This window comes from Poeciliopsis prolifica, unplaced genomic scaffold, assembly GCF_027474105.1.
Source record: "Poeciliopsis prolifica strain line A6 unplaced genomic scaffold, Auburn_PproV2 SCAFFOLD008, whole genome shotgun sequence".
Lineage (NCBI taxonomy): Eukaryota > Metazoa > Chordata > Actinopteri > Cyprinodontiformes > Poeciliidae > Poeciliopsis > Poeciliopsis prolifica.
The window spans coordinates 8,387,780-8,408,236 of record NW_026562383.1 but is presented as its reverse complement, the minus strand read 5'-3'; the positions used below and the strand labels follow the sequence as shown (position 1 = coordinate 8,408,236).

General features: G+C 38.9%; 1 protein-coding gene across 3 annotated transcripts in view; it reads right to left on the bottom strand.

The window, feature by feature from the left end:
* LOC129361735 (SPRY domain-containing SOCS box protein 4-like) overlaps window positions 1-20,457 on the bottom strand; it is a 66,477-nt gene that overhangs the window by 3,621 nt on the left and 42,399 nt on the right. The window lies entirely within an intron of this gene.

The window sequence follows — 20,457 nt, the reverse complement described above, 5'->3', positions numbered from 1 at the left end:
AAATGTGAGACTGGAATATAGTTAGTTAAAAAGGTTGCACTGATTTGTATCAAAAATAAAAACTACAAAGAAGCCATTGCTGCTCTTTCTCAGCCCCATATTAGTTTACCGAGTTGAAAGAAAAAAGGGGAAAAAAAGGAGAGTGGATCTCCTCTGAGAGGACATCTGAGTCTTACAAACTCAAAGCCCGCTTTAAAAAGGAGGCTGGAGCAGAGACAACCCATCAGTCCCTGCCGCTCTCATTGAGGACACGCAGACGGTGCCATCACCTGTTGTAACTCTGGACGTCCTCTACCGCCTGCCCCTGAAGCTGCAGCGCTCTCTGCATGCATGTGTTCAAGGTTAAACCCACAGGATGAAAGACAGCCCACCCTCCACACACTCACACATTCAGAGTCACAACACATAAACCACCCATCATGAACGTGTGTCCTTGCACTGCCACTGTCACATTAAAGCACTCCAACACTCAGAAAAGGCACAACTACCCCACTTGTGGACAGTCAGTAGTTTTTGTCTGCTTTATCCTCTGTTTGACGACGCTTTCATCCTGGAAACCACATTTAAATCAAAACTATAGACGAAGCTACTGATAAATAAAAGATTTGGTACTGTGGCCATGTGTGGTGCGTTCAATTTTGTTCACGAAATTGAACGCACCACACAAAGTATTTCATCTCACTAACAAGAAAATGCACAAAAAATATTTAATCAGCAAAAATGCAAGATCTTAGCATTTTATGCTTGATAGTCTTTAAAGAAATACAAACAGCAAAAACATGGTCATTCTTATATACAAAGTAAAAAACAATCACCTAATTTTATCCAGCTTTGAAATAAAATCCCAACACAAATCTTTCACTATATTTCATAGAGTTCCTGTTTATTTACTAAAAGTATGGAAATAATAAAGAGCATTATTTTTTGTTTCTGTCAATATAGTGGAAAAAAAAAATCCCTGAGTTTGGGAATCAACCCAACCAAAGCTGCAGTTTTGGAGATGCTCAATGCCGAAATCTATAAATCAGTTTCAACCTCACTCAAATCACTTCACTTTGATTCCCAAAATAGGCAATTACACTCGCCTATTTATCAATTGATGGACACATGTTCACTTGCTGATTAACATGCCTCACACCCACCACCAGGCTATATGACGACAGGGTAGTAAACGCAGCTGTCGGTGGTCATAATCTTATGCCTGATCGGTGCAGGTAACAGGATGTGTCAGGACCTGATGCGTTAAGTCTGGTCTAACATACACACCAGCATGCCTCACATAAAGCTGAATTATCATGCTTAAGGGTTATTTTACGCAATAAGAACCGCATGCAGTGGACTTTGCTGTGTTCTCCCTCTGAAAGTTGATGAAGAACAAAGCAGACCCCAAATAGATCAGAGATGCTAAGCTGGCTTTAGTGCCTTGCTGGCCAGAGATCAGCAAGGAACAGAGTGTTTACCGACACCTGCTCGTGATTAATGCCCCTTTTTGTTCCAACAGGGTAACATAATGCAGATAATTTGCTTCGCGTAAAAGTATCCCTTCACAAATAAGCTATATGGATGACTGAATCCAAACCAAATATACTGAAAAAAAATAAATAAGTCGATTGTCGCAACAAAACTCGCTGAAAACTGACAAAGACAGATGAATGTTAGGGATTCAGATTCTGAAAGGCTTGTTTTAGTTCAGGCATAAGTGGCTAATTACCTCTTCTGGAGAAAGAAAAGCCAATTTCTTGTCCTGATTTGTAGCTGGAAGCCGCTGTGTGAGTGCAGGAGACTTATTAGACTGCAGTAGACTGGAGCTGAGAACTTCCATTTGCTGCTAGAGACGCTACAACAATTTTTAAGAGCTAAAAAAAAATCACAGCGAACTAACTGCAAGGGTATTTGTATGTGTGCGTGTGTGTGTGTGTGGGTGTGTGCGTGTGTGTGCGTGTGTGTGTGTGCACTTGTCAAAAGAAGCAATTTAACAGCAAATCCAATTAATTTGAGTGTGCTTGGAGGCTCTTCAGCGTAGTTTCTGTTATATAGAGGCGGTCTAAGCAGACAGCAGTGTGGCTGCTATCAGTGTCTTCTCTGTGTGCGTGTGTGTGTGTGCGTGTGTGACTCCTGTTTTTTACTCTACTCTCTCTCTGGAGAAAACACTGAAAATGTAAAAATATTACCAGAGAGAAGTAGACTGAAAATGAAAAGATTCACAAGCTGTAACTCCCAACTCCTAAAATAGAAACTTAAAATCAAAGGAGCTCCAGAAGTCTGAGACTCATCAGGTTTACCTTCAGAGGTTTCATTTAATGCACCTCATTAAACGCCTGTGGAGACCCTAAGGTATCCTAGCGTAACGCTTGGATCATTTACATGTTATTTGTCCGCTAAGCATTGTGTAATTTGAAGTTTAAGAGGTTTACAGCCTATTTATTACCCTTCTTCATAAGAGATACATCAAATCTGATACACAGGAGGAGGCGATCTGATTGTAATTGTAATCAAACATTTTACACTTCACCTGCTCCGACAAGTGACTGGCTAGAAATGTTATCTGCTCTCTAACTACTGAACGACCCAAAGCTAAATGCAAACAGGCTGGCCTGGGTCGTTGGTGGAAGAAACTCAGCTAGCGGTTTTTCACTAAGGTGTTCAGAAAAAAGTTAGAGGAAGCCATTTTGAATGAATGGCGTACATAATAATTGAATATCTTTTCAGGTATTCAATTGAACACGAGTAAATTAAATCTATTTTAATTATTATTTTATTTATTTAATAAGAAATTCAGGCTAAAACCATGTATAAGTGTTTTATTGCTGATGAGTTCTAGTTTAAATTAATGCAAAAAGGGGGGGAAAAAGTATCTTGTTATTAATAAAGGACAAAGTCAAAGAAAGCTAAAGTCTCTTTCAGCAAGTCAGAGCTTTACAAAATCTGTAATCTGAAATTGGCCACAAACTCCCAGCTGGTCTTAACTGTTTCAAAGCCCAGGCTTCAGCCCGAGTACTGCAACGTGTTTGTGTATACAGTTCCAGCTCAAGCTGACTGCGTTGCTCTATTAACGGCAAACTGAATAAAAACTCTTCATTAATCATCAGCTGCCTTCAGATGTTCATGATGGCCTTGTATTGGACGGTAACTTTAATTTGCTGGGCTTAATAGCTTCCACAGAAAGGCCCAGACAAATCAAGGCAAAAACCAAATCTCACTTAATGACTCTGAATCCATCATGTTTGATTCTATAATTTTATCCTTAAGAGAGAAAAGGTAATAAAGCGATAAACTGTGGATCATCAACCACTGGGTCATTTGCATCTGCGTCATTACGCTTTCAGACTGGAAAGGCTTCATATCACAGTACGACCAGCAGTTCAGAAATACACAGTCATGCAGTTTCTGATACATTAAATAAGCTTCTATTTATGATGCTAAACTAGTTTAGTCAGAGTTTAATCGTTTCATAACAGCAATTTTCAAAAAACAGGAAAAAAATTCTGTCTTTCTTATTGCTTTTTTTCAAGTTCTCCCTGTTGTTGAGAATGCTGAGAATCAAACCCGCAACTTTTTTTATTTTAATTATTTTTTTTTTTTTACCTTCCTCAGCCTCTCCAAAGGAATCCCTTCAAACTTGAGAGACGTCAGGGTGAATTCTGGGAGAGTGGGCCGTCGTAATGAGGAACTTCTGTTCTGATCACGCATCTTTCTATGAATATGAACCGAGACCCCTGATCTGCTGCAGCAGGAACAACGAGTCGTTTGGAAACGCAATGTGACACGACGCCTATAATGAGATGCAGCACAAAGTGGTGAAGAGCCCGATTTATAGTCTGTGGAAAATGATAATGGGAGTGAGGGCAAAAAATGGCAAGAGCAGCATCTCTTTTTAATGATGGATGTAAAAACTAACCTGAGGGGAACACCGGAAGAGAAATAAAAGCCGACAAAGGTATAGGCTTAAAGGGAGGAAAACAGTTCAGAGAAAGAGGAAAGGCTTTTTCTGGTTTCTTTTGCTCAAAGGAGAACAGAAATGAGTTTTTTTTAGACGCTTATATACATGGAAACAACATTCATAGTAAGTTTAGAGTCTCTATTGCAGCTGCCTCTTATTTGTGAACCTGAACACAAAAGAAAAGGATCATCAACTTCTCTGCTGTACCGCTGACTGGATTTAATTAACTCTGCTACATTTGGGAGGAAATCTCTGGCTGTGAAGTTTTATTATAGCTAAAGTGGAAGCTGGAGGGCCTAAGTAGTTATATTTAAATAATACTGCAGTTCTGAGTGGAGGTAGGTGATCGAAGATTCTCACATTAAACCTGACTGGAATGAAACAATAATCATAAACTTGTTCCTTTAGACTTTTAAAGTAAGACGGCTTACTATTTTACATACTGCCTCTAAACAGTAGTCATATGAGAAGAAAGTCAAATCTAATTTCCCTCAAAACTGAAACCTTTTATCATGCTATTCAGGACGTCAAATCCAACTTTCTTAATAAGTTCAAAGTTGTTTATTCCATGGTCAGAGATAGAGAGATGGTTGAATTATTATTATTTGCCATTCAAGAGGTTTGTTTCTGACAGGAAATGGGACAGACATCTTGCAAAAGGTAATAAATTAATGGAAAAAGGAGCATCAGTAGGAAAAATAAATAAATAAAAAATCTACAGATTGGAATGCCTCCCTGCATCACCCTAATATTTAGCTCAAATCTGCTTTCTGACTGAGCCACTCCCAAGACATCAATATTGGATGTTAGTCCAATGAAATAAATGAAAGGCAAAAACTGAGGGGTATTAATAATTTTGATCTTGAATGTATGTTCTCCATCACCAGTGTTGCAGCACTATTGTTGCGGATATCCTTGAATAAACAGAAAAAGCTACCACTGTTATGTTTGCTCCTTCACATTTCATGTCATTCTCACTTTTTCGTCAAGAATATAAATGAGAGGGCGTCGGCGGAGGATATATTTCTCTACTCAAGATGGTTACAACAACAAGGTATGAAGGGGTAAAATGTTATTTTCCATTTAACTCAACCAACAGGGAAATTAGAAAAGTTAAGCTTTGATTCTAACTTTCCTTCGGAGGCTATTCCACAACGTTCTGTTTGTGCTGAGTTATGAATATGACTGCAGTTCAAACTATAAACTTTAATGGAGACGAGTTGTGGGAAATCCAGACTTATTCAGCCCCAAATCTATTAAAACAGCACTCTGCTTTTTAATAGTCTGTTACATGTATCATAGCTCAGTTTTAGAAAGATCCAACATCGTTCATACATGACACATCATTAGTAATCATTCATACTGAAAACATAATCCTGCAAACCAAATAGAACAAGGTACAGTAAAATGTCACTGTTGTAAATAAGAACAAGATGTTATGATCTCATGTTGGAATTAGCCTCATGTTGGAATTAGCCTCACATTTGAATTTCTGAAACAAATGCCAGCAAAGTCTATGTAAATGAGTCTGGATTTAAAAGAGTGCTTGAAGACCACAAGGAGCTGCAGCTGCTGGGTGATTGACAGGAAACATGGTCCCAACAAGAGGCCTGTCAGCTGAAACAATGGAGGGGATTAGAAAACGTCATTGTCAAGGTGGCAAAAGACACTGGTTTCTCAGTCAGCTGTGTCTAAAATTCGGAGCAGGAACAAACAAAATGGGAAGGTCAGGGAAGGGAAGCGTCCAAGAAGACCGATGGAGACATCAGCGTGTCGGGACAAAAAACTAAATTTTAAAAGAATGAAAGAAAAGGGAAGAAAAATATACAGAAACAGGAGTCAGTGTTTGTGAGCAAACTGCAGAAACTCAGCTAAAGAAAATGTAGTAAGAGGTAAACTGATCTCAGCTTTGCGAGCACCATTACAGGAGGACACAGTTTAGCCGAGCTGTGTGAGGTCTCATTCTGCACAAGCCAAAGAAATGCAATATGAAATCAAATTGGATATCTTAGAGAAAAAAAAGATATTTTTCTTTTTTACTCTCAAGTCTTCCTCTCTCTTTTCGCTTCCTCTTCATCTCATCTGTAACTCTGAACTTTCATTTTCCACCCTTGTGGGATTTTTGTTTAGTGCTACATAAATAAACCTGGTAGGGACTCCTCCATCAGTAAAACCCCGCTGCCTCTTTTTAAAGTTCTTCTTTTTCACTCTAAAAATCTAGAGCACCTGGTATATTTTTTACTTAAAAAAATGTATCCAAGTTGAAAAAAAAACACCTCCTTAATCTCTAAATGGCAATAAGGGTAAAACAAAAAAAGCACAGGTCACTAGGTACAGACCTTTGTCTGCTTATAAGCGTGTGCGTGCAGAAAAGGTTACAGCTAGCAACAGCTCAATAGTCTAAACAGCATGACGCATATCACACCTGTTAACCCAATCTCAATCTCAGGCCACTGACCCACAGCACTGTTTTTCAGTTAACAGGAAACATGCACAGAGACAAATACTTTCACAAAAGGAAATCCACAAGAGTGATGACAGCTAGCAATGCAGATGCAAAGAGCACAAACAAATGTGAGCTCACGTACACAGGAAATCAAAACAGGAACACACGCTACGTCTCAAGAAGGAACCTGAAAACTTCATGAAAACACATAAATATTAACATGATTTAGTTGATGAAAAAATATTTAATCCCACAGCAATCATATAAAGATGTGTGCCAGGTTGGTGAAAATGTGACAGCAATAAGTAGTAATTGTGTTGAGAAAGATATGAAAAGTCACTTGGCAAAGCTGATAGTTTTTATCTTTTGTTGCCTGGAAATGGTCAATTTTCAGCTCAACTGATCCTAAATGTTTTTTGTTTGATTGGCGCAATCAGGTCACAATTCCAAGTTTCAAAAGTGTGGAAGTCATTCCAGACATTTGAAGAGGAGCAGCAAAAGCAAATGAGACAGATTAGCAGTGACCATCAACATTTGATGGTGTCGTCCAGGACATGTTACCGTAGGGTATTGTCTCTGCTGCTCAGGCGTTGAGCCCATTTTCCTTTTGGGATGGGTAAAGTATTGTTAAATTTGATTGAATTTTTTTTTCCTGTATTTTAAAAGAGTAAAGGATGTTTTGCAGTGACAATGAGCTCTCATAGCATGACAAATTAAACTAAATACTTTGAACACTGTTGATTATAGCACTTACAGATAAAGTGGTACTGGCACTAAATCTCCAATGCCTGCATCTCCAAAGTTATTTGGTTGTTTATTTAAAACTTTGGGAGGGAACAACTACTGATGCTTAATTTAACATTTTAATTAGTGGAAGTTGAGATTATAAACACCCAGAAGTACTGCAGACTTGAAACTTGGCAGGGAATAATGATTTTCTCTTTCCCCTAAAGTTAAAAGTCAGATGTAAATGGTGTTAGAGGGGACTTTCTTCAGTGTGTGTCAACATCAAAGCTTTCTGAAATACACATTTAAACATCTCTCTGCCTCCGTTTGACGCGTACCCTGGGAATCATGAAAAAGATGCAGCAGTTACTCCTCATACATCAATGAGAAAGGCAGAAAAAGATATTTAAACCTCACTTGAAAAAAACCCCATCTGAGCCGAGGCAGGGATTAGTCGATGGTGTGTCTTCACTCTTTTGAGCACAGTTCTCTCTTTTTCAGGCGCACCAGAAATTCATCTCTGTCCAACACCAGCGTCCTTCACAGCCACAGTCCGCCTTATTCTGAACCGGCTCTGCGTCTTCTTCCGTGCTTCATTATGCAACACCACCAAATGTTAGCACAGTTCCCCTTCACGAAGACGCTGTGCAGAACTGATGAAGTAATGGAGGATTTCTCAGAAAATCCTTTTGTACTTAAAGAAGGATGCGGCCAGATGACGGGAGGTCTGATGGATTTGAACAAAGACCGTCTAACACAGATTTAAAAGGAGCACTCTTCTCTCAAGTCAAAACTACATATTTAAAATATTTAAAATTTAAAATATGTCAACAAAACTAATGGTAGCGCTTAAATTACTTGAGGCTTTTTAAAAAAATATGACTAATGTGTTAGCGTCCACATTAGTGTCACACAGAGAGGTGGGCACTGTGGGCAGATCTGGCTACTATAGAGACGAGCGATGGTGGTAATACAAGGCACGGTGGTGTTTCTTTTTAAAGCTCTGTTTTCTCTTTACCGTGCAGAATTACTGTAAATCCAATGTGCGCCGTCTCCTCTGGGATGAGAGGAGAGGAGATAAGAGAAACAGGAGGAGGCAAGATGTGAAAGAGAAGTGGAAAAATAACGGTGGCGGGGGAGGAGGACGGGCTACGGAGGAGCAGCAAACGGGTGAGACGATGAAGAGGAGAGCGACGTGAAGAGGTCAAGGGAGCAGAGAGGTGAAAGGGGTTAAAGGAAAGCTACATAGCAGAGTACTAATCTCCTTTACTCCATTGGGAGAAGGGGAAAAAATGGCGACTTCAGGAGGAATCTGCTGAAACACAAATCAAAATAGTAATAGTTATTTCTTATGTAATTTGTAGGGAAACTCCTCAGGAGACATTTTGTTTCTTCACACCTGAGCAAAAACCAGAAAATATTCTGACCCAGCCATCAAGTCATTGTCTTCTATACATATCAGGTTACAAAGGAAAAGAAAACCCAAAGATCTGTCTTCTCTGTGTTCCTCCAGCTAAATCTGGGTGGTTCGAGGCCAGAATGAATATATAGTTCCTCCAGCTGGTTCTGGGTCCATCCCAGGTCATTTCCTGGTGGGAAGTGTCTGGAAACTCTCTAATGAGGGAGTGGCCATCATGATCAGATGCTTTCATAAATATTGCCATGTTGAACAAGAAGATAAATGCTGCAGCTAATCAAATTATTATTACATAAAGTCGTTGTTCTGTGATTATCTTAATTTTCAACATAAGAAACTAACGTATATTTGGTCAAGGTGCTATCAGAGGAAATTTTAACAGCTAAAAGTATATTCTAATCTTATGATTGCATGGTTGTCATAAACACAAGTCTAATGTGTCATTTTATGGACACTTGTGAAGTTTCTCGTCACACTGAAGTGATGAGAAACTCCACAAGAAACGTTTTGACAAAAACACACTGCAAAGGTTTTCATAGTTAAACTTAAAGTGTTAATCTAGTGTGAGAATGAAAAGTTTTGTTACAAATGTCATAGGATTCCACTCTGAACTACAGGAAGCCTAGTTTTACCATATATTGTATGTGTATATAAACTCTCCAAAAGTGTTTTTTCAAGTCAACCAACAAAGAGTTGGTAAAGATAGAACGGATAAAGGGAAAACACAAAAGACCAGAACGGAAAAAAAGCTGCTAAAGTCATGTGAGAGGCCATAAAAAGCCAACTGTGTCTTTACTATAGAAGGTCTTTCAGAAAGAAGATGAGACAACGTCCCCCCACAAACATGTGCACACACAGACATAAGCTTTTTCATGTGCACACGTGCAGCAGGCGGCCACCAACCCGACAGACAAACTGAGAAAACAAGCCAGCTGATCCGTCAGCAGCTTTATGTGTCAGGTCAGGCTTTGTGTGTGTGTCTGTATTTGTACATGAGTAAGGACATTTTCCTGATCCTCTGTTTTTTTCCAATTATACTGAGCTCTACTAGTTGGGTTTAGAGGTTGGTGTGAATAAAGCTTCTGTTAGGGCAAGGGTTAGGAATCTCCTATGGTCAAGGTTAGGGTTAAGCATAAATGTAGTTGCTAAAATTCACAACAAAGTCCTCAGACTGATAGAAATAAAATGGTGCGTTTGTGTGTTTATGAGAGAGTTGCATCTTCTACAGACACTAAAGCACTAAAACAAATATCACAGGTACACAAAGCTGTTTTAGGATGATATCAGCAGTTTTACACTTCAGAGAAAACACAGCGTTTAGTGGTGTGTCATAATGAGTAATGCTCATCTCTACATCCAACTAAGTCAGAGCTTGTCACAGAATCCAACAAGCTCATACTTGATGGCAGGATCATTTCCTCGAAGTCATGATTAGACATGTTAGACAGGGCTGTGTGGGATAACTGATTGAGTGTCTGTGACAAAAAACCTGAACCTAAACACATGAGGCGAATCTTGTTATTCTGGCTGCAAGAGAATGAGAGAGAGTTAAACTTTTGATGGATAACAGGAAGGTTGTGTTATTGTTTGGAGCCTTCAACATCTGTGCCATAAAACATGCAGGAATTGGGAATATTGGAACACTTTAGAAATCTCAGAGTAGAGTGGAGACCTGGATACACTAGAATCAGATTAATGACAAATAATGTTCTATACTTTGAATGTGACACTATCAGGCACAATAGCATGACGACCTGCCTAACCTCATGATGTTGATGTTGGCAGTGGGCTCGGATTTTGTTGTTAATGACAACTACAGTGTCAGGTAGGGCAAATGTGGTTAAATTTTTCTAAAAAAAATTAAAAAAAGAAAAGAAAAATTGTGAGATTAAAATATACCAGAAGTCTGAAGGAAATCTCCACAAAATGAGGTGGATGAGTGAATTCCAGGGGGCAGGTATGAGTCACTCCTTCCTCTCAGGCATCACAGTCATTACTTCTTCGTCATTCTCGACTTCTATAATTGATGAATCAATGAGGAGCGCACCTGAAAACACTAAAGGCTATGTTCACACATTTCATTCCTAATAACAACGGTTTCCTGCTCCACCAGTCTCATGATAATTACAGATTGTGCTGGTGCACTGGGGTCTGATATGTTGTGCGGAGGCCAGGGGAGAGTTTCTGACATCAGAAGAGGCAGAGCTCATGCAGTTGTTGATGCTTTCACTGCTGGACAACATTAGGGGTCTAGTAGAGAAACAGGCGTGGAGGTCAACCATGGAAAAGTAAACAGCTGCTGAAAGTCCTGTCTTAATATAACGTTTGAAAAGCAGAGAAACAAAGTCAGATCAAAGTAATGGTGGTGAGCAGAAGCAGGCGAGAGAGCTGTAGAGTGAGGAGAACATGCTGCAAGGGAGTGAGGCGATGGTCCCTCTACTTTCACATGTACAAAGGCTGAAGGAGGAATGGAGATGCAGAGAACAGCAGCTAAAAGGGGCTGGAGGCTCACACATATGTGGGAATCGGGAAGGGAAAAAAAAAAAAAACAGAACACTACAGATACAAACAAGTGGAGCCAGGACACAAATAGAGACTGGAGGCAGAAGCCTGAAGACAGAGACTGATGATAAAGAAGGAGCATGTGGAGCTGAAGATAAAGACATAGGAAGACAGAGAACAGGATGTTACAGCAGAGCTCGGGAGGCTTATGGGCAAAGAGGACAGGTGGAAACATGCTGCAGGTCAGAAAGGTCAAAACAAAAGTGAGAGAACAAAGAGACTGACAGGAACGAAGTTAAAAGGAGGAAAGAGTTCATCCTAAATACTCGCCTAAGAGCTCAAATGGTGTATTTCTGATGAAGAAGACGTGACTATTTTAGGTTTAGATTGTGAGAATGTGATATAAAATGCTTCTGACCCCACCTTTGACTTTTGAAGCCAGAAAACAAAAGCATGTTGCTGCATCCCAAAGCTCTTTAGTGGTAAACAAGAGAACAACTGAGGTTCCTAAAATAGAGCTTCAGAGGCCACCTGAAAGAGTTTTACTCCAGTTCAACAGGGACCCCTGCTGTCACTTCCTAACATCATATACCAAAAGCAGCTTTAGGAAACACACTTCACTGCTGAAAGCATGCACACTAGCAGCATTTTGAGTATTCACCCCTTGAGCTTTTCTGTCACACAGAAATGTTTCCGAGGTTTAAAAAACATTTAGCATGAAAGAAAGATAACCTAAGTGCATGCAAAAGGCTTCAGAAGACAATTTCATTTATTCATAGGAGAAAGAAGGCTAATCCAAACCAATTTTGCCTTGTGGGAACATATAATTACCCCACTGTTATACTATGAGTTAAAATGTGATTAATCACATTGCTCTGGTTTAGTGAACCTCATTAATTCTGCTCACTATCAGAAAATCCTAAAGGGAAATACCTGCGTAGAGCTGCAAAATATTAGAAAATCTTGCGATGGTGATAATATTTGTGAATATTGCAATGATATCAGTTGCAATACATGCCTATTTTCGTCCTCCCGCTTTGTTGTCTGTTTTTCCTTGATTCTGTGACCTTTCACCTTTTGGGCAATGTCCTTTGTGTGCAGTGTGAGCCTCTGCTGCATAGAGACTGTCCAACTGGATTAATATTCCATCAGCATGTCAAATGCAAGTTCATAACACTAGGAATATTTTAACCAAAAGTAATTAATCAGTCCCTTTCTATATGAGTATTGCACTCATTGGTAGTTATGGGCAACGATTTCTGATTTTGAAGGGGGGAAAAAGTCATTTCTTTCTTTTACATTTTCATTTTCAACAGTTGTTGACATAATGCCCACCCGTTCTACTTTCGGATACCTAAATTGTAAATATAAAGCAGGTTTTTAATCAACTGAGGCTGTTTGTTTCACTGTGTAAAAACTGTGCAGTCATTTGCCTTCAGACTCTCACTGTGTCTCCTCAAATGAAAAGAAAACTGTTAATCCTCCTCTCTGGCTCGCTGTCAAGATGCAACACAAGGTCAGTCATGTTGCAACCACCCTGAGCCCAGGACGTCGGCCAGGATCAGAGGAGCCTGCTTCACACTCGCATAATCAAAACAAAATCTCTTCATCCCTCACACAGGAATTACTCCTTTTCAAACTCGGGAGAAATACCGTAAGAAATACTACAAAACAATAAGGTTAAAAGTCATGTTTTTTGTTTTTAAAGAAAATGCAATTTTAAATGCCAGAGATGCAAGTGAGGAGACATGTTTTATTTTGCTCTAACAGCCTGGTTTAATTAGACATGGGGAGCAGCTGCAACGCTGATAAAGTCTGAGGAGCGTTCTGTTTCCAGACAAAATGATGTTGACAGAGTTTAAATGGGACAAAACTAGGTAACAGATGCTTCAAGCAGACAGTTAAACTCTTCCCACTGTAGAGTTTAACTGCAAACACATGCATCCATAAGATTGTCTGATGGGAGTAGGCACACATGAAACCACTACAGTCAATGTCTGTGATGTTTTGTTGGGGCTTTTTTTTTTTCCTTGAGTGATGTGTGTACATGGGTCTGAAGAATGAAAGCAATTTTGTTTAATTCACTAGTTTCACTAGTTTGTATTTTTTCCATTATTTGCAAGGTTTTTGGAGTCGTAAGGTCTAATTCTGTAGACTGCCAAGCATAATTAAGTCTGAAAACGTCTGACAACTGAATTCAATTTAAATTTATTTCTATAAAATAATACAATAAATAATTGAGCTAAATTTAAATTCATAATGTGTTAAAGTTATTTATATGTATCTCAGCAGTAATAAATTATTTCAAATTGTCTGTGCTGTAGTTCATTACAAAACTCTCCCAATGGCTTGTCAAACATTTGATTGGTTAACCTAAGCCAGACCACAACTGGAGACCAATCAGATTGACTATTAACTGTTTCTATACTGCTAACTAAAACAAAATAAAAGTGCCTAATAGTCACATGCGATTTAAACATATAGTACAATAAACTCATTTCACTGTTATGTTTTTGATCATTATTATTGATAAATGCATTATCCAGAATGACACATACATCAATAATAAAAGTGACACTCAATTTTGTCACTTTTGAAATTCCATAACAGTTCTCGTGAAACACAGAGGGCCCAGTCTGTTTTGTTTTACAATCTGTACAGCTGTCACACAGGCATATACAAGGGCCACAAAATGACAGCAGCCGCCTGTCTTGGGTTTTAACAAGACCATTAATGGCCAAGAGTCCATTTCCAGTAGAGTAAAGTGATACTCGAGTAATGCGAGGAAGCAAAAGGGAAAGTATTTAATAGGGAAATGGAATTTCCATTCAAACTGTGAGTTCCTAATAGTCTGTTACCAAAAACAGTTCAACAGGAGGCTACAAATAACGTCCTCCCTTGTTCTCGGCAGCTCTTTAGGATGTTAAAACCGCAGCCTGGGGTAAGCACTCATCCCAAAGTGCAGCAAGTCTGAGGTCAAATATGCTTATATATATATATATATATATATATATATATATATATATATATATATATATATATAATATATATATATATATATAATATATATATATATATAAAACACACAATCTTCCCGTACTGATTCACCTTTACCAACCCTAAGACACATAAACAAATCATACAATCTTCAACTCAAAGCCGCTGAGGTGAAATGACCTGCAGCGTAACTTCCTCGTCTCACTACAGTGAATCACTGCATGATCACATCCTCTACTCTTTTTGCTCCAGCGCACACCTCGATAGATGTCCTTGGTTTATTACAGACATCAATCTCTCGGTCTCTCTCACAGACATACAATCACAGGGGATTAAAGCTCACTGATAAAGTTTTCATCAAAAATCAATTCTTCAGGAAAGTTGAGTGCCCACGAACACATAAAAGCAGAATGACATCAGAGGGAAACAAGTATGTACACAGTAACCTTATAAACAACATGCACACAGCACAACGCCAGCTTTTACTGGTTTATACCAAAAGTTTAGCAAACAAGAAAACTGTCCAGTAAATACTGTAGAGAAGATAAATCCAGAATCATAAGTATCTGCAGACTGAAGCCTGAGAAAGCAGCAGCGCTGGGTTGGACCAGACTGCGGGGGTCCTGGCCAAAAGAGAGTCGCAGTAGCTGGATTTCCGCAAAGCCCATGAAGGGAAAGGGGAACAGCAAAGCCAGAAAAATCAAATACTGAGGTAGAGATTAAGTGATGAGTAGCTACTACTAGAGAAAAGAGAAAGGCTGGCCATGTGTGCATGTGTGTGTGTGCATGTAGAGAATGCATCTGCAGCTCCCATATGCAGCTTTTCTTATAGCTTTGACAAAATGTGATCAGCGACACAGTTTTAACAAGCTATAATTTTTAAATGCACACGCTCTGATTGTGTTTGTTGTTTTTGTTTTTTTTAAAATAATGCAAATGACTGATCACACAATGTCACAGAATGTCTCTACCACAGCAGATCCTGAGATCAGAAAATGACAGGATAGCATTGGCGCCAGATGGTAAAATAATACTCTCACAGAAAGGATGCACTGTATTTTTATGATTTGCGCTCCTTCCAGTTTTTCTGTGTGGGTGAGAGCATCATGTATTACACATAAAATGCAACAAAATATAGAATCAAATATTTTGGATGGAAAAACGAAGGCTCAAACAATCTTGTTGACTTGAAAACCAAAAAAAGACATTAAAGGCATATTAAATTGTATGAAAAACAGTAAATATATAACTTTTTGAAGTTCAATTTTGTGTTTAATGTTTCTGTAACAGAGGGTTTGTGACAAACCTGCTTTGGAAACCACTTTCTAAAACACTCCTCCTGTCTTTAAAAAAAGGAAACCGAGTTTTCTGCTGAAGAAACTCCACCTACACACTGGCTGAGGAAAAAAGCTGATAATCACACTGCGAGCAGGTGAGGCATTCAAAGTCCAGCAAATTTCCCCGTCTCTATTCTATTTCCTTACACAAAGAGGGAAGAAAACTGAGGATGTTTCTTAATCAAACACTGCAGCTTGTTGCTGCAGAGCTCACAGGCTGGCCAAGAAAATAAAAAGTAACACAAAAGACACTAATTTGTTCCAAGAAAAAAAAAAACACCATGAAAAAGAAGGAAAACGCAACAGTGTAGAAAGGGTTTAAAATGGAATCCATCCTCAAAGTCACTATTACATAATGTTTTAGTTTCATTCATTTGACTTTATTCAACTGTAACAGTAACAAGAAGCACTTAGCAAAAATAATATCTTTGCATACTCTTTTCCTTGTGTTGCGAATAGAGCTTTTGGATTCTGCTTGCCTCCTAAAACCTCACACTTATATTCAACTTTGGCTCTATGTCTTGTACTTTGCTCGGGTTAAAAGCAAGTTAAAGTAATATTCAGTAAGAGCGCATTTATTTCTTCCAGCAGAACACTGCTTTGTAAATTCATGAGCAATGTTCCAGTCATTTCATTGCACAGACTCTGTGGGCCTGTGCTATTGCGATAGTCCAGAATTTACTTCTGAACATGTTCAATTTGAAAGCTTTTTGAAGTAATTACGCTTGTTTTTTGCGAAGCTCAAAACTACTTTGGATGGCTGAGAATATTCCTAGTGGAGGTGAAGATATGTAAGAATATCCTGGCTGATATTTTTATTATCTGGTTTGAAATGTTGTCTCCCTGAAATATAAACATGTTTAGAAGACCGTGTATTTATCCTGACAGCTATCAAACATAGATGTGGCAAAAACAATGCCTGATACCGGTGTGCTTCTGAGAGCTGGCACAGTGTAGTACAGGAATAGAGTGAATCGAGAGATAAAAACCCTGTTTTTATTCATAGATACTATCTGTGTTTTTACTCATAGATAGTATGTTTTTATCTATGAATAAATATAGATAAAAAATATGAATAAATTTTCCCAGAAGCAACTGACGATAGCTGATTTTGGTGACTCCACCACTTACTTAGCTGACAATAATGCATACATAACAGGAATTAAGGTGGACTTTTGCTGTATGTTGCATCGTCTTTTGCTCTTAAAGCAGCTGCTTTGTGACAGGATGTTGACTGAGGCATGTTACATGAAGTAATGTGCTAATGCACACATGCTGTCATGATATGACTTTGTGTTCGTACATTCCTCTCCTGTTGAATAATTGCCATGTAACAACTACACAGAAAATATAAAAATGAAACTACAGTATATAAATATGGAAGTTTATTCACTGTTGAATAAGCTTTCATAATTTCAAATGTTCATGGTGTGGGTTTTAGTTATGTAAAACAAAAAATCAAATTACATCCCTCTTTCATATTTCTATGAGGAGGATTCCTGCCCCAATAATAAACTCATCCTACCTGGTCCTCAAAAGGCTCTTTGACAAATGTTAAAGAAAAGCAAACAGAAAATTCAGCTGGGCTACAAAAAGTAGCAGAGTGAATTAAATGACTAAGAGTTAAATAAAATAACTCGGTGAGAAGGCGTAAAAAAGAAAGAAGGCGGAGGGACCTTGATAGATAAACACATCATGCTACAACACAAAGCATCCAGCCTGTCGGTGCACTGGCGATGTCAGGAGGCTAAACCGTGGCGCTGATTAGAGGTTGAGCCTGAAGCTGGCTGAACAAAGAGTGAAGCAGGAGAAGATTGGTGAGGATTATCTTGCTCTCATTCATTACCCCTCCTCATTCATTACAAGGCTGCAGACTGATTAGATAACCATGATAATAAGACATGTGGGCTTATGTGTGACAGTGCCAGTGGCAGATTTAAAAACTGAAAACGATGTCATTCTGATGAAGTGTTCCCCAAACACTGAAGTGAAAAGTCTGCGATTTCAACATTTTTTTTCTTCATTTTGAGCCTGCCAAACAGCTATAAAAAGGCCACCTGTACCTGGGGAAACCAAGGCTCACATTTATAGTCTTGTCTGCGACAGCGTTAAACATGGGATTTATGGGTAAGCAACAAGCAACTGCTGAGCTTTCAAAACAGATTTCAGCTCCGGAGTTTTTCCTGGATGCATACATTTCTCTAGATCCCCAGGGCTGGCCGCTGGGCTGCATCACTGATGACAAAGCACCAGGGATCCAAAACACCTTGATTTTAAATGCTGCTGTTAATGAATGAATTCTGGATGTTAATTGTTATTAAACTGGCTTCACACAGAAACGATGCTTTTAAACAAAAGGTACAAACACCACTGGTGGGCTAATTAAGGAAATGCTAGCCGGTCAGCTCCCTCAGGTAAGCAATTAAGGCTGAACAATCAACAGCAATCAGGATTGTAGCCTTTTAAATCCATCTTTTCAACCATGAGCTCACAATTATTTTGTCTAGGTTTTTCTAAGATTTTTTCCTTTCTCACCATAAGGCGCTTCCTTCCATTCATCCCTGATGTTTATCCATCCTCATTTGAGATTTTGTCTCTAGCCCAGGTTATGAGCAGTTATGCTAATGCCAGTAATTATTTGGTAATTATGAACACTAAGTGGGAAATAAACCTTGTGTTCACAATGATTCAGTGTAGTAAAAGTATTTATTTGACATTTGTTTGACTGATTGCATTTGAACCTTATGTAAAACAATCGCAGAGCAAACACCAGGTGTTGGACTTTATATGCGCTCTTTGGGAGGCTAGTGGAAGTTCACACAGCACATACTAGTCAAATACAATTAATCTAATGAGGTGACATGTGAAATTACATATGTGCATACCAAAACCCCCTCAGTGACAAATTGTAACTACTTCACCTGTAATAATTTACAGGTGAAGTAAATTAAGTTAAAAAAAATTCTATTTTTTAACTTAATAGAAAAATAGAAGGCAAATGATTGATGAAAACACTAACTCTTGGTTTGTCCCAGAGATTTTTTACATTCAACAGCGTTAATTCAGACTCTATGTTGAATATTTAAGTAGAGTTACACACCAAACACCTCGTTCTAATGAAGTGAACTGAAGAATGACGTGCGTCTACAAACAATTGGCTGATATGAGTGTAAAGTCTATTTCCCAGCCTCGTCTCTTACACTCAGATACATGCTGCCTGCTCATTAGCGGAGAAGAGGAAACCGTTTTCCTTTCAGCTGCGTTGTCACGATGTTTTCACAGCGCAGCTTTTAATAACTTGGGGGATATTTACAATGCATTTACAGTCGGAGTGCCTTAGCGACAGCTCCATCTGTGAATAACAACGCGATACGAAAGAGTAAAATTGGAGTACGTCACCCGGTGTTAATTTAATGTTGTTTGTTTCCACTGACTGTTATCCTGCATTAGGTTAATCAACATGCAAGTCAAGCGCCAGTTACAGTTCTCATTAGGGTAAGCAGGTGTACATGATTCAGCCTCGAGGTGTTGGGCTCAATAAGGTCCCATTACTGTGATGAGGTCAACGAGGATGAAAAACAGCAAAAGCAGCAAAAACAAAACAGGGGGTGATCTAACAAAGGTAGCCAACATGTTCTCACCAAGCACAATGACAGCAACACATTTCTGGAGTGCGTCAGTAAATCTTAAAAAATTAATGAAGGACTCTCTGAGCTCCAAGGGAAAAATAAACAACTAAAAAAACAATAACTTAATTAATGCTGTATCTGCAAAAGCTCTTTAACCACTTTCAGTCCCAGCCGTCAGGTCGTTTCTGGTATCAAGGCAAACAAAAAGTTTCAAACTGTGACAGCTTCAAAACTGCTTAAATTCTCCATCATTCTAGTTATGGGTTTTAAACTCTTTAAAAGATCAGATAGAGTGGCAAAAGGACAGGCGTTTTCTCTAACTGTATGAAACATGGGAATGTGTCAGATGGCAACTACAAAGCTTTCTTTTTCATAGCAAAATCAAATCAAGTTGTTTAAATTATGTCCACTCATAAAGAAACTAAGGGAATCCATCCATCACTCAAATAGAAGCAGGCTTCCAAATCAGACGAGTCATAGAGGTTTTTTAGGACGTACACGATGAATAGTTATCAACTAAAATCACCTGCCATGTATTCTGTATCATCTATCAGACAATGTTCAAATGAAGCACTCTGTACACAAGATTATGACACATTTGTCTCTGGTGCTACTGGAATATGTCCACTTACAGCTCAGTCCGACCCAATAGCCCAGTGCATTACCAGGGTTACACTTTAGTCAGATTTCTGCACTAACAGTGTGCATCTGGGCAATGGATGACTAATAGTGAGAGTCTGCAGAGCCCACATGTTCTGAGGAGCCAACACTTCAAAGAAAAGAAGAAAAGCAAAATAACAGCTTGAGAGAAATAAGCACAGACACTTGACAGTAAAAGGCAGAGGGACACAAATCAGAGAAGCATTAACGGCCAAGTGCAACCATTATGCCCGAGGCTAGCAGCAAAGTTAATCTAAAGCACTAACCCACTGACCCACATATCGCAAAGCCAGCAATTGCTGTAAAACTCTCCGTGCGAGCTCGATGTCAGGCGGCCACGAGAAAGCTGAGTCGGTGCTCCTTACTGGACTATTTATGACTCAGGTACTGATGAGCCTCCCTTCTGTGGAAAAGAATGAAATCCAAGAGCGGCGACCAAACCCAGAAGAAATGAGCTGGTGTTAAAGGGTCCAGTTTTCCAGCAGTTTTCAGAATGCTTCTTAATCATCTTCTCCGTCTCAGTGTCTTTATTTCACCAACTTTGTAAAGAACTTAGCTTGACGGGTGCCCCTCTCCTTAAGACCATGTCTTCATGCAAAAAAACAACAAACTAACCAAGCTTTGCTGTTTATAATACAACAAAGTGCAAATTGTATTGGATAGAGAGCATCAGAACATCATTTTTTAAGTTTTTCTACTGATTTTTATTAGAAATGTATCTTTGGGGTTGTTGTCCTGCAGTCTCAAGTCTTCTGCAGCCTGCAACCATTTTCAGGATTTTCCTCTGAACATTTCAGTTTTCC